General features: G+C 34.4%; 1 non-coding gene across 1 annotated transcript; it reads right to left on the bottom strand.

Annotated features, from left to right (window-relative positions):
* Positions 1 to 10,874: 10,874 nt before the first annotated feature.
* On the bottom strand, positions 10,875 to 10,981 carry LOC140799463 (small nucleolar RNA R71). Its single transcript, XR_012110997.1, has one exon. It is a non-coding gene; the product is annotated as a small nucleolar RNA R71 (small nucleolar RNA).
* Positions 10,982 to 12,427: the final 1,446 nt, after the last annotated feature.

Below are 12,427 nucleotides of genomic sequence, written 5' to 3'. Positions count from 1 at the left end.
CCTATGATAATACAATACAACCTATTTAAATAAAATATCTCCAATCTACTGAATGTATACTCCTACCCCAATCATGCTTAAACTATTATCCCTCAATACTATCATTAATAGAACAATAAATACAAGTTATTCCAAGAATATCCGAAATACTTAACTCATGATTTTCTAGACAAATAATGTCACTAATCTAAACATACTTAGCATCATCCAATATCCTCATAAAATTTAAGCGATAGCATAAACTCTCTTATTTAAAGTGCACTGCTCATATGCTTAACTATTATACAAATTACTAAATAAATCAATATAAGATATCACACCTATCCATATAAGACTACAATATTGACCTGTATTTGTAATACAGTTTTCAAAATAACATACAGTTCATCAAATTCAACCTATCAATGTTAATCCTAATGCACTCTCAAACGAAATTTATACACTCTTCTGATTCTCCACATTATTTTCCTTCTTAATCTACAATATTTGAAAGGTTAAATTCAAACTATCTCAAGAAACATACATAATAAACTTTATAATGATCTTTCTATCAATCATTTTCTATATCCAAACTATTTATTCCTTGATTCACATAATTCTAATTTGATTATTATCTATTTAATTACTATCACTACTAGTATATCCACCAAAATATCACTTAATGATAATGATATTGATAGGTTCTCGAACAAAAGATAGGCTACATAATGATTCCTTCAAGATCTGGATATATTAAAAAAGTCAGTCCGTACAACCGTGGAAAAATATTTATCAAATATTCTTCGGTAGTCAAAAAATTACGAAAAAAGTGGATTAGATTCATAACTTCCTAATCTACAACTTTTGTATTTACTCTCTTCACAGATTCAAAATGCAACTAAGACGAAAACATGGAATAATGTGGGTGATGGTGGTGGTGACGGGTGGAGTGGATATTAGGGTTATGGATGGATATGGAGATGAAGGTGGAATGTGGATGTGATTTAGGAATATAGACGAAGGGAACAAAGTGGTCGAGACCCCAAAGAAGTGGGATGGCTCGACAGTCGAGGGAGATTAGAAGTTAAGAGAAACCTTGCCGGAAGGATGGTGAAGAGGGAGGGAGATTAGGATAGATAGATGATAGAGAGGCAAAAAATCAATATTCTAATAGCAAAATGAATTTGGCTACCATCCACATATCTATAAAGGCTAGCCAACAAGTTCTAAAACAATAAGTAACCCTAATTCTAGAATATTCCCGCTGATCGTGTTCGAATGCGCCCGATCACATTCAAACGCGCCCGATCGCATTCGAACGCGCTCGATCGCGTTCGAATGCACAAAAGATGTTCTTTGTATTTGCGAACGCGATGCAGGCGTTCAAATGCAGGCGTTCGAACTCACCCAACCGCGTTCGAATGCACAATATGCGTTCTCTGTATTTGCGAACCTGATGCAGGCGTTCGCAAAGGCGTTCAAACGCGACCCCACCTGCGATCGAACGCGACTTATATAAATTTTATTTTAATGAAAATTAACAACTAATGTAGTAAGAAAAGATCCTAACTAAACGTATTAGATATTCAGATTCAAAGATTATCTACTAAGTTCTACTAAGTAATTCAATAATCTCTTCAATATCTCGACAGATATAATATTCAATTCATAATATTAATCCATTGCCACACAACTATTTACTAATCCATCATACTTGATCTTTAAAAATACATAAACATAACTTAGACACATCCACAAAAATTTTATATATGAACTAAAGCTAATAAGATTAATCTCCCGAATTGGTCATGCTATTATGATCTGTCAATAAAATAACTGACACTACTTGATTCATATAGATTAGAAGACATCCCAAAAATATAAATTACAACCTTACTAGTATATCTTCCATTTTACTTTAGATCAACTCGCAACCTTAACTTTGCAATTCATTAAAAGATCAAATTTTCACAAACTATAATGGGACCAATCATGAAATTATTATCTCCTAATCAAATATCTTTATCTTAAGACTCAAATGCAAACATGTAAGTCTTTACAATTATTAAGATCAATCTCATCATTTTACAAGGCTCGCTCAATAACCTCTAGTAATAATCGAACATGTAAGTCAATGGTTAAACAAATGCTAATATAATCACTTTCCTATACATCATTATCTATTTATCATCTAGCAGTATAATAAACATCCATCGATACACTGTATATGAAATATCATAGTCCTCTGTATTTCTTTCATTATCGTCCTATGAAGCAATTAGTTCAACTTTCAAATCATCTATCAGTCATAATAAATAATCATATCTATAGGCTCTATGAATAACTCTATCAAGTTATCTCTCCAATTAGTACCCTCAAAATAACTAACATGACAAAGCACATAATATCTCTATTTAACATCTATGATTAAAAATCAACATATCTCATTTCTAATTAAATTATTTCAACCTCATATTTCTTCAAGAGTCTCAACTTAATATTCTATCATATCCCTATTAAATTATCCATCTTGTCGGTACAATCAAAATTTTATACCTACTAACACAAGTATCTTGTAAACATAATTTATCATACTAGTCATCCCAAAAATTATTTTCTATATACAATCTACAATCATCTATATTACATCAGCTAATATCTTTTTCACTATATAAAATCATCATATATCTTACTCATCCATCCACAATCAATAATTATGACCATAAAGTATCAAAATAGTCTCTCTGCACATATATCTTTTTACATTAATTTTCTAATCTCAAATATATCCATAAAAGATCAAAAATCCAAAAATATGCTATATTTGCTCATAATAACCTCAAATCTACTGATAATAATCTTTCTGCAAAAAATATACATCTCCACATATTTACAAATTTCTACACTTTATCACAACATATGAACAAGTCTATATATCCAACATTATGCTCCACAGAGTATAATACCTTAATATCAATAACATCAATGCATGATTTTTGTAATATCTCTTCATATTCATTAGAACACCAATATCTCAAATTATTTCTATTAATATCACCAATATCTCAAATTATTTCTATCAATATCGTCAAATATCAAAACTTAATAATCTCAACATCACAACTTAGACCTCTATCTCTACCAATAAATATCCCAATTGTAAAGATCGATTACTAGCGTAATCCTAAAATAAACTGATATCTACTATACTTGATGGTTTGCTAGATCTTTCTTAAACCTAAGTTCTGATACCACCTGAATTGTAATGCCCCTGCCCGACATGGGCACGTGCACGTCCACACACCCACATGGCATGCACGACGCACGCAATAGGACGAGCGGGGATTGTCACTAGGGGTGAAAACGGGTCGGATTCACTCCGACCCGACCCGCTATCCGACCCGATTCGGATCGGATTCGGATAAAAATTTTCTATCCGATTAGGATACGGATAGAATTTTTGAAAAAAAATTGGATACGAATTCGGATACGGGTCGGATATATTTTTCGGATTCGAATACGGATATCGGATATCCATTTATCCGCATATTTTTTTAAAATAATTTACAGTTTTTCATTTCCTTATTTAAATAGTAAATATTAATATTATTACTAATAATACATTATATATTATTTATAGAGATTAATTTCTCTAATTTTATAAATTTGATATATAAAAAAATTATTTAGCGTAAAACTCTTAATAATTTTGTGTTAATTATATATAAATAAATATTATAATTATTTTAAATTCAATTAATATCCGTTTAAAATCCAATCCTCTATCCGAAAATTATCCGTATCCGTTTAGTTAGGATATGGTTTTAAATTTTGCTATCCGTCTAATATCCGTATCCGAATCCGTATCCGGACTAAAAATATGGATCCGGATATGGGTTGAGCACTATCCGATCCATATCCGATCCGTTTTCACCCCTACTCGTCACGCATAGATATACTCCTATGCACATATAATTATGACATCATCAAATAATACCTACTAATATATCCATGCTCACATAATCCAATATCAAATAAGTCATATTATCAACCAAATAAATATGTTAACATATAAATATCTAAGTCCATAATAATATACACTAAACCACTCACTACCTAATCGCGGGACCCACACACAGGCTATGATAAACCATCAAGATACAACTAAACAACTAATACACGAATACACTATAATCTGACATATACTATACAAATCATCATCTGATACAATAAAGTATAAATATAACAAACAACGATACAACTCAATTTCTATAAAAATTATCATCTACACCATCTCGCACATATAGCTCACCTCATCAATCTAAAATATCTTCTCAGGATATCTCAAGTCGCTATCATGTACCACATATCTGAGAGTGTTAGAAAGAAATAAAGAGAGTCATGAGCAAAATGCTCAGTGAATAAATCTTACCTCGAATCAATGATGCCAAATAGAGAATAAATCATGTATTGGATAATATGAATCAAAAAGAGCATCATATCATGAATAAGTATATAAATGTATTCTCAATAATATACAAATAAAAAGTAGATAACATGTCATAATTGATAAAAGTATATAATTATCGACAATGAATAAACAAATCTCCATGTCATACTATCACTATAACTATTTCTCAAATATGACACATGATGCATGTCGACCATGACCATGCTATGATATCAAATGCAATCATATACGATGTATATTGACCACTCGATAATTAGGTAATTAAATAATAATGAAATCATATGCATTTCTCAACATCTCAATCATCAATATCAGCTCTATATGTCATCATTATAGTAGACCACTATGCACAGTCATCACTCGGTACCTGGTCTTAATATTATGTCCAAAGGCTCAGAGCACTCTCTACCACCCGCAAAGAGTCTCAAATATAACCATACCTCACCACCCGCTAGGGTATCAACATCCATCCAGACCGGCCACCCTTCTTGTTGATAGAAACCTCGTGAGGATAACTTGCCACATATGCCCTGACGAACGGCATGTGTTCGAACGTAAGGCCAATAGGATCGCGACTATGTCGAGCGATCAATCATCTCCAGGCACGCCCTAACCCTCACGCCTACTCGGGTATCCTCACGTTTTCTATCAACTATCCTATCAATCACATTTCATGCTTTCCTTCTAAATGGTGGATCATATGCATATATCTAGTACAATAACTATAACACCCTAAATTTTTAAAAAAACTCGATGCACGTGCCGAGCGCATGCGTCACAGCCCCTTGCCACCTGTCCTTCTTCTTCTTCCTTTTCTCTTGCCGTGCACGCCACCATCCCAACCTCCCCTATTTCTGCCCCCACCACACCATCTCTCCCTTCCTCACCTTCTCTCGAATTGCCGACGCTAAAGCCGACGAGCCTACCATATGACCTCCTTGGTAAGCCCCCCTACCCCACCGTTAATTTCAGTAGCTTAACCCCTTCCCCCCTCGCCATCATTGGAGTCCTCGGTGGCTATGACTCCTCATCTAGCCGCCGGTCCGAGAGCTCTGGTGGAAGGAGGGAAGCTCTCTAAATGGGCGCCTTAGTGAAGGGAGGAGGGACCTCCATTGCCGCCGGCCATGGAGCGCGCCCCGCCGCCGTCGAGCCCTCCTCCCCTCTTTTGTTTTTCTTCCCCTTTTACTTACCCCTCTCGGCCGCCATGCCTTACTCAACCTTGTGGCTACACCACCAGCATCGTCAGGCTCGTGGCTGCGCCGCCGGCACCGCGGCACCACCGCCGGCACCACACCAAGCCTTGGTGGGTCATGGTTGGACCCTCAGCCCACCTTAGCCAACCTTGTGGGCTGCAGTTGGACTGCAACCCACCAAGGCCTCCCTTGCCTATTCGGTTAGGCTTGAGCCCAACCCAACACCTCAGCCTAGGCCATTTGGGGTCATTTGGACCCTATAGTCCCATTTCTCTATTCCACCTAATTAATTATCCTAACCACTCCTCTAAAGACAAATCATTATCACCAAAATAGTGTGAATTTTAGAATGACATGGAACTCACCTTATGGGACCTTTGACTCATGTATATGTCTAAACCTAAATTCTCTAATAAGGTAGTTAATTCTATTAATTCGCTAACATTATGTATGACTTTACTTGCGTGAATTAATAGGATCGACACTGCATGAGGAGGATTTTGGGATTCCGGAGGAGCCAGCTAGCTAAGGAGAACTCGAGTACTATGGAGACTCCCCCAGGCAAGTAGAGTTTATACAAGTCTAGAATAATATAGTTGCAGCTATTATACCTTCCATGACACTATAGGAAAGTTACTATTAGTACATGCATCTAGTGTACTATGATATATCTTGACATGTGCAGTTATGGATAGTTCACTCATCATGATGTTATGCAAATGTTAATGTTAGCACATGCATTAGTATAACGATGATCTACATGTATACTGTATGATAAACCCTTACATAAATATATGTTGTGAATATAGAATATAATGATCATGATGACAATGACATGACTTATACACTCACAAATACTACACCACTTTCACCTATCATTAGTAGTCGAGTTCTGACTAGGCAGTGCCCCTACTCGCTCAGCTCAGGGTTAAGAGTAGAGTGTATCATATATTACTATATTATTAGCGGCATAAACTTGAGGTTGGGAGCCTGTGTGACATTTAGATAATTATACTGCATAGTCAGAACTATATTATGATGATAGAAGAACATGATTGTGAGGCGGAGATATATTTCTAACGGTACCCGACGTCGCAGGGTTAGGGCGTCCATTGATGAGCTGAGGGCTCCTAATTCTCCTGTTGAGGGCAGTGATGATTTAGAGATAATGAGATATGGGCCCACGACCAGAGTCCTTAGTCTGATGGCCACAAACAACTGGTCACATTCAGTGTCGCCATACATGTTTGGGTGGCATTACCGCTAGATGTGTATATATCCCTCCTCGATATATGAGATGATGGATGGTTATGTGATGGATGATTTTCTTAAGAATATCTACACTGTGTGGTGAATGGCTCGGTGAGCTATGATAAAATATGATTAATGCCTTAGTGAGCATGAAATGACTAAACTACTATTTTACTTCTAAGCATAACATATAAACACTATGATTAAGATTTGTATGAATAAAAGATTGAATCAAGTTTTATACCTATGTGGACTTATCCTGATATGATTAGGAGTTAGCATGTTCTAGGATAGTGATGTGTAGTCTTTATTGATTGCATTGATTTAGTAACTCATGGTAAGTCATTTAAATAAGTATATTTTTATTGCTAGCAACTATAGGCATGCATTGGATATGCACTTGTGATTTCATTGTTATATATTGTATGGATTCTACTCACTGGGATGTGTGCTCACCACCTCTTAGTTGCATCATTTCAGACCTAAGAGAAACAAGTGCGGGTAGCGAGGAGTAGCTGCCTTTGTTTCAGTTATGACTATTTTTATTTGTTGTATTGAGCCTCTACAAGGATGTTATGATTAGCATTGTATTTTGAATATTAGAGTTGTATTCTGGATGTGTACTACAATACGGCTATCCACTACCACTCTTGGCCGTCCGTCACCCTCCGATGACTGCCACAATGTTAGATATTTACCATTTTGCCCTCTCTAACCTATCTCTGTTATTTTATTTTTAAATTTTTATCCTGACCTCCAATTTAGGTGAAACTAGAGCCATTAGAATCCTATCTCATGAGGCTATTTCAACCTAAATTTTTATAATTTTCTTACGTCTGAATCAGTCTAGATCTGGTTCATAACATTATTATACAAATCATTGTCTATACAATGGAGTGCAAATATCAAATAATGGTACCACTCAATATCTAGATAAATTATTTTCTACATCATTCCATGTTTATAGCCCACCTCATCATCACTTTAAATATCTTCTCAAGATATTTCAAATCGATATCATGTATCACATATCTGAGGGGGGTAAGAAAAGAAATAAAGAGTCATGAGCTAAAGGTTGAGTGAATAAATCTTACCCCGAATTAGTGATACCAAACAGAGAATAAATCATATACTGGATAATATGAATCAGAAAGAGCATCATATCATGGATGAGTATATTAATGTATCATCAATAATATATAAATATATAGTGGATATTATGTCCTAACTGATCAAATATATAATTTTCGATAATGTGTAAACATTATACTATCATTATTGTTAAATTCATAATTGTAATATTTGTTATACCCAAATTATTAGATGTTAATATTTTATTTTAACAAATTAATATATTTTAGTTATTTGTTGACCTTTGATCAATAGAATCTCATTTAATCACTAAAAATAGTCAAATTTGGGCTCAAACCAGAATTAGGCTTAGTCACTACTAACCAACTAAATCTACTACTCATCTTTAAAATTATGCAAACAATGATCTACTAATCATTTTCTTCCTTATCTAAATCAGAATGAGTCAAAATTCCTTTTTTTTTATCAAGCAATAGATTTTCAGCAATCAAATCTCTCTCAAGTTGCAGAATTTTAGCAAGAAATTTTTACCTAATGCAGCAGATTTTCATCTCCAATTCAGATAAAATTTCAGCAATAATTGCAGCAGTAAACAAATTTAAAATTCCTATTTGAGCAGCAATTCTAGCCAAGCAAATTATCTACATAATGCGGCAGATTTCTAACATATTTCATGCAGATTTTTACCAGATTTCATGCACATATTTAGCAGATTTCAAACACAATAACAACATATTCCCAGCCGATTAGGAGCAGATTTTCATGCTCCAAGAAGTCTATAAATAGAGGGGTTGAGAGCTAGAGAAAAATATCTTTTCTTATGTATTTTCTGTTAAATTTTTCTTTTGAGGAATTGTTGTTTAAAATTTAGCATTCCAACTTGCAATTGTTTCAATTCAATTAGCAACAATAGAGCACATTTGAAGAAGTTCATATTTTGATCTTCTTTTAGCGTAATCTCTTGTTTTTGGATTTGGATTTTAATTTTGAAAGAACTATTCTACAACTCTCTAGTGCTAAATCTCATATTTATTTTTATTCAAGTTGTGTTATTAACTACTAAAATGAATTTCTAATTTTCTTAAGATTGAGGATGAAGCTTGTTGGGAACATATTTCTTTTATTCTAAATCTCTTATGTGTTCTTAATTGCTAAATAGGTTCTTCTTTCTTCTACTTTAAATTTGTTGTTTAGAATTTAGATATTAGTTATTTTTCTTAAAAATGATACATCTAATGATTTAAAATTCTTACTCCATATTTTCTAAAAATGAAGGAAGAATGTAATTTTTATGAAAATTGAATTGTTCATTCAAAGATAATCTTCCGATCCACTAGTAATTGATTTCTTGGTGAATCGTAGAAAAAGAAGAGATTTATATTATCTAATAGAAATGTATTATCTACAAGTGGATTCCAAGACCTTATTTCTCACACTTAATTAAAAAAAATTACAAGAAGGTTTTCTTTCTCCATAAATCTCCTAAACCCATTTTCCAACTAGGTTAAAATTATTTTTAAGATTTTCAAACACTTCAAGTTTTCAAACAGGTCCTCGTGGGATCGATACCTTGCTTGCCGATCTACTCCATAGATTCGTGCACTTGCGAGTGTTACTTAATTTGTCACAACAAGTTTTTGGCGCCGTTGCCAGGGACTTGTTTTGAAAAATTTTCTACTAGTTGTTTAAAATAAAATTTTAAAAATTAGAATAATTTTTTTTTAAAATATTCAAATTTTGTTATTGTTTTGAATTATTCTACAAAAACTAAAAAACAATAGAGGATTGTGCTTGAAGAAAAGAAAATTGCTTAAAAATTACTCCCAGCAAAGTAATTGCTAACTGGTGGACTCGATTGGAAAGTTTGAATTTTCTTAACACTACCCACAAATCTCCTGTCAGTGGGTTCTGAACTGATTCTGTGTGATTATTTGTGCATTCATATTTGCATAAAATATTTAGTAAGGGCACAAACCTCACCAAGATAAAGAGTAGATTTAATCACCACATTCTTGCCCACTTAAGTTAATCATCCCCTTTCATTTTAAAACCCAAACCAAACTTCTAACTTAAAAACAAGTAGATGTCGGCCAAAGGATTTCACATAGCACATAGGAACCTCTCGAAAAGAGTTATCTTTTGGTAAGCCTAGTGAGCACCTTCCAAATTACAATGTCTAGGTAAATTCTGTCAAAAAGGAGAGCTGTACTGAGGCACCTAAGGGAACTGGTAACTTACCTGGTTGTGTTTTGGTAGGCCTTAACTGGTAATCCTCTAGCTTACTCTGAAAGGGAGTAGGAGCTCTCTAATTAGAAGAGAAGTGATTCTCTACAAGATTAGAATTGAAAAAAAAATTGCTTACTCTCATATTATACTTTAAAAACACAAATTATTGACTGTGATTTGCTTGGTAAGATTTGTGTTTGTGGAGCCTTTTTTAAAACTTAGAAATTGGTTGGGTTCGAGATAGTTCTGGTCAGCTTGCTAGGGAAAAAATGACTGAAAATCATCAATCGGTTCATGATGATACCATAACTTTACAAGAGCGATTTGCCCCTAATGGAACCCAACCTTCAAAATGCATTGTGTTACCTAACACTAATGCAACTCATTTTGAATTAAAACCTGCCATCCTTCAATTGCTTCCTACCTTTTATGGTAAGGAAAATGAGAATCCAAACTCTCATGTTGATGAATTCTTGGATATTTGTTCAACATTCAAATTTCAAAACTTTTCTGGTGAATCTGTTAAGCTAAGGCTCTTCCCTTTTTCATTGAAAGACCAAGCAAGAGCTTGATTGGATCACTTAGAGCCTAACTCAATCACCACTTGGAGAGATATGAACTATAAATTTGTGTCCAAATTTTATCCTATGCCTAGAACAAATCAATATAGATTGGCCATCTCCACTTTCAAGCAGAAAAAGGAAGAGAAATTTCATGAGTCATAGGAAAGGTTTAAGGATCTTCAAATTAAGTGCCCTCATCACAATTTTGAAAAATGGTGGTTAGTCCAGTATTTCTATAATGGTCTAATCAATACAAATCGTAATCTGGTTGAGTCCATGAACGGTGGGTCATTCATGGCTAAGAGCACACCTGAACCTTGGGCTCTTTTTGAAAGAATAACTGAAAATTCCCAACAATGAGATTTTAGTACTGAAAGTTGAGTGACGTCACAGTCTAAGAGAGGAATATATGAAGTTCAACCTGATATGAGTATGAATGCACAACTGGATAGTTTGTCTACGAAAGTTGATGCCCTTGTGTTAAGTCAAACTATGAAACCTATAAATCAGGTGCAATTTCAAGTTTGTAGTGTTTGTGCCAGTCTCATGCACACTACAATGGTTTGCCCTTCCTTAAGGTATCAAGATGGGTTTAATGAACAAGTAAATGTCCTAAATCAATTTAGAAAGCCATTCAATAGTCCTTACTCTAAAGCATACAATCCAAATTGGCGAAATCACCCCAATTTTTCTTGGAGGCCACAGCAGCCTCAAATAAACTAAGGAAGACCTCCAAGATTTAACCAATTTCGTCCTCCTACTCGGCCTATCTCTTATGCCCCTCCTCTTAATCAATCGGTTATAGTACCTCAGCAACAACCATCCAACTTAGAAGTAATGATAGAGAAATTTATCACTAGAACTAGTGCTAATTTGCAAAGAATAAAAGCTACCAATATACAAAATTCTCAAGCTATTTCTCAGCTTCAACATCAAGTGGGTCAGTTAACATCTAAGGTTAGTACGAAAGAACAAGAAAAATTTCCTAGTCAACGCATTCCTAACCCAAAGGGCCAATATGAGGTAAGCCAACCATCCACCTCAAGTGTGCACAACGAACAAGTTCAATCAGTCATTACCCTTAGGTTTAGAAAACTAGTCAACAATAAGGTTGAAGTGTCAAATCATGAAAAATCTATCTTAGAGGGTGAAGAAATCTATGTCCTACAAAAAATCATGATAATTCATTTGGAACTATAACCTTTGACTCTAGCAACCCAAGTCAGTCTCTACCTAAGTCTAGAAATTCATCTAAGCATACTTTTATTCCCAAAGCACCATTTCCCCAAAGACTAACTCAGGCTAAAGTAGGAACAAACTTTAGTGAGATGATGGAATTATTTAAGCAAGTTGAAATTAACATTCCATTACTCGATGCCATCAAGCAAGTTCCTACTTATGCCAAATTTTTGAAGGATCTTTGCACTCAGAAAAAAAAAATCAAAAGTGCAAAAGAAGGCATTCCTAGCTGAGCAGGTAAGCTCAATCATCCAAAACAACATTCCACCTAAGTTTAAAGATCTAGGTTGTCCTACTATTTCGTGTGTCATTGGCAATCATGTCATTGATAAAGCCCTTTTGGATTTAGGTGCAAGTGTTAATCTTTTGTCGTATTCAGCTTACAAGTAATTAGGTCTTGGAGAGTTGAAGCC

This window comes from Typha latifolia, chromosome 12 (genome assembly GCF_019914945.1).
Source record: "Typha latifolia isolate L0001 chromosome 12, TyphaL0001v2, whole genome shotgun sequence".
Classification (NCBI taxonomy): domain Eukaryota; kingdom Viridiplantae; phylum Streptophyta; class Magnoliopsida; order Poales; family Typhaceae; genus Typha; species Typha latifolia.
The sequence above is the reverse complement of the archived record's forward strand: the minus strand, read 5'-3'. Positions and strand labels throughout refer to the sequence as shown.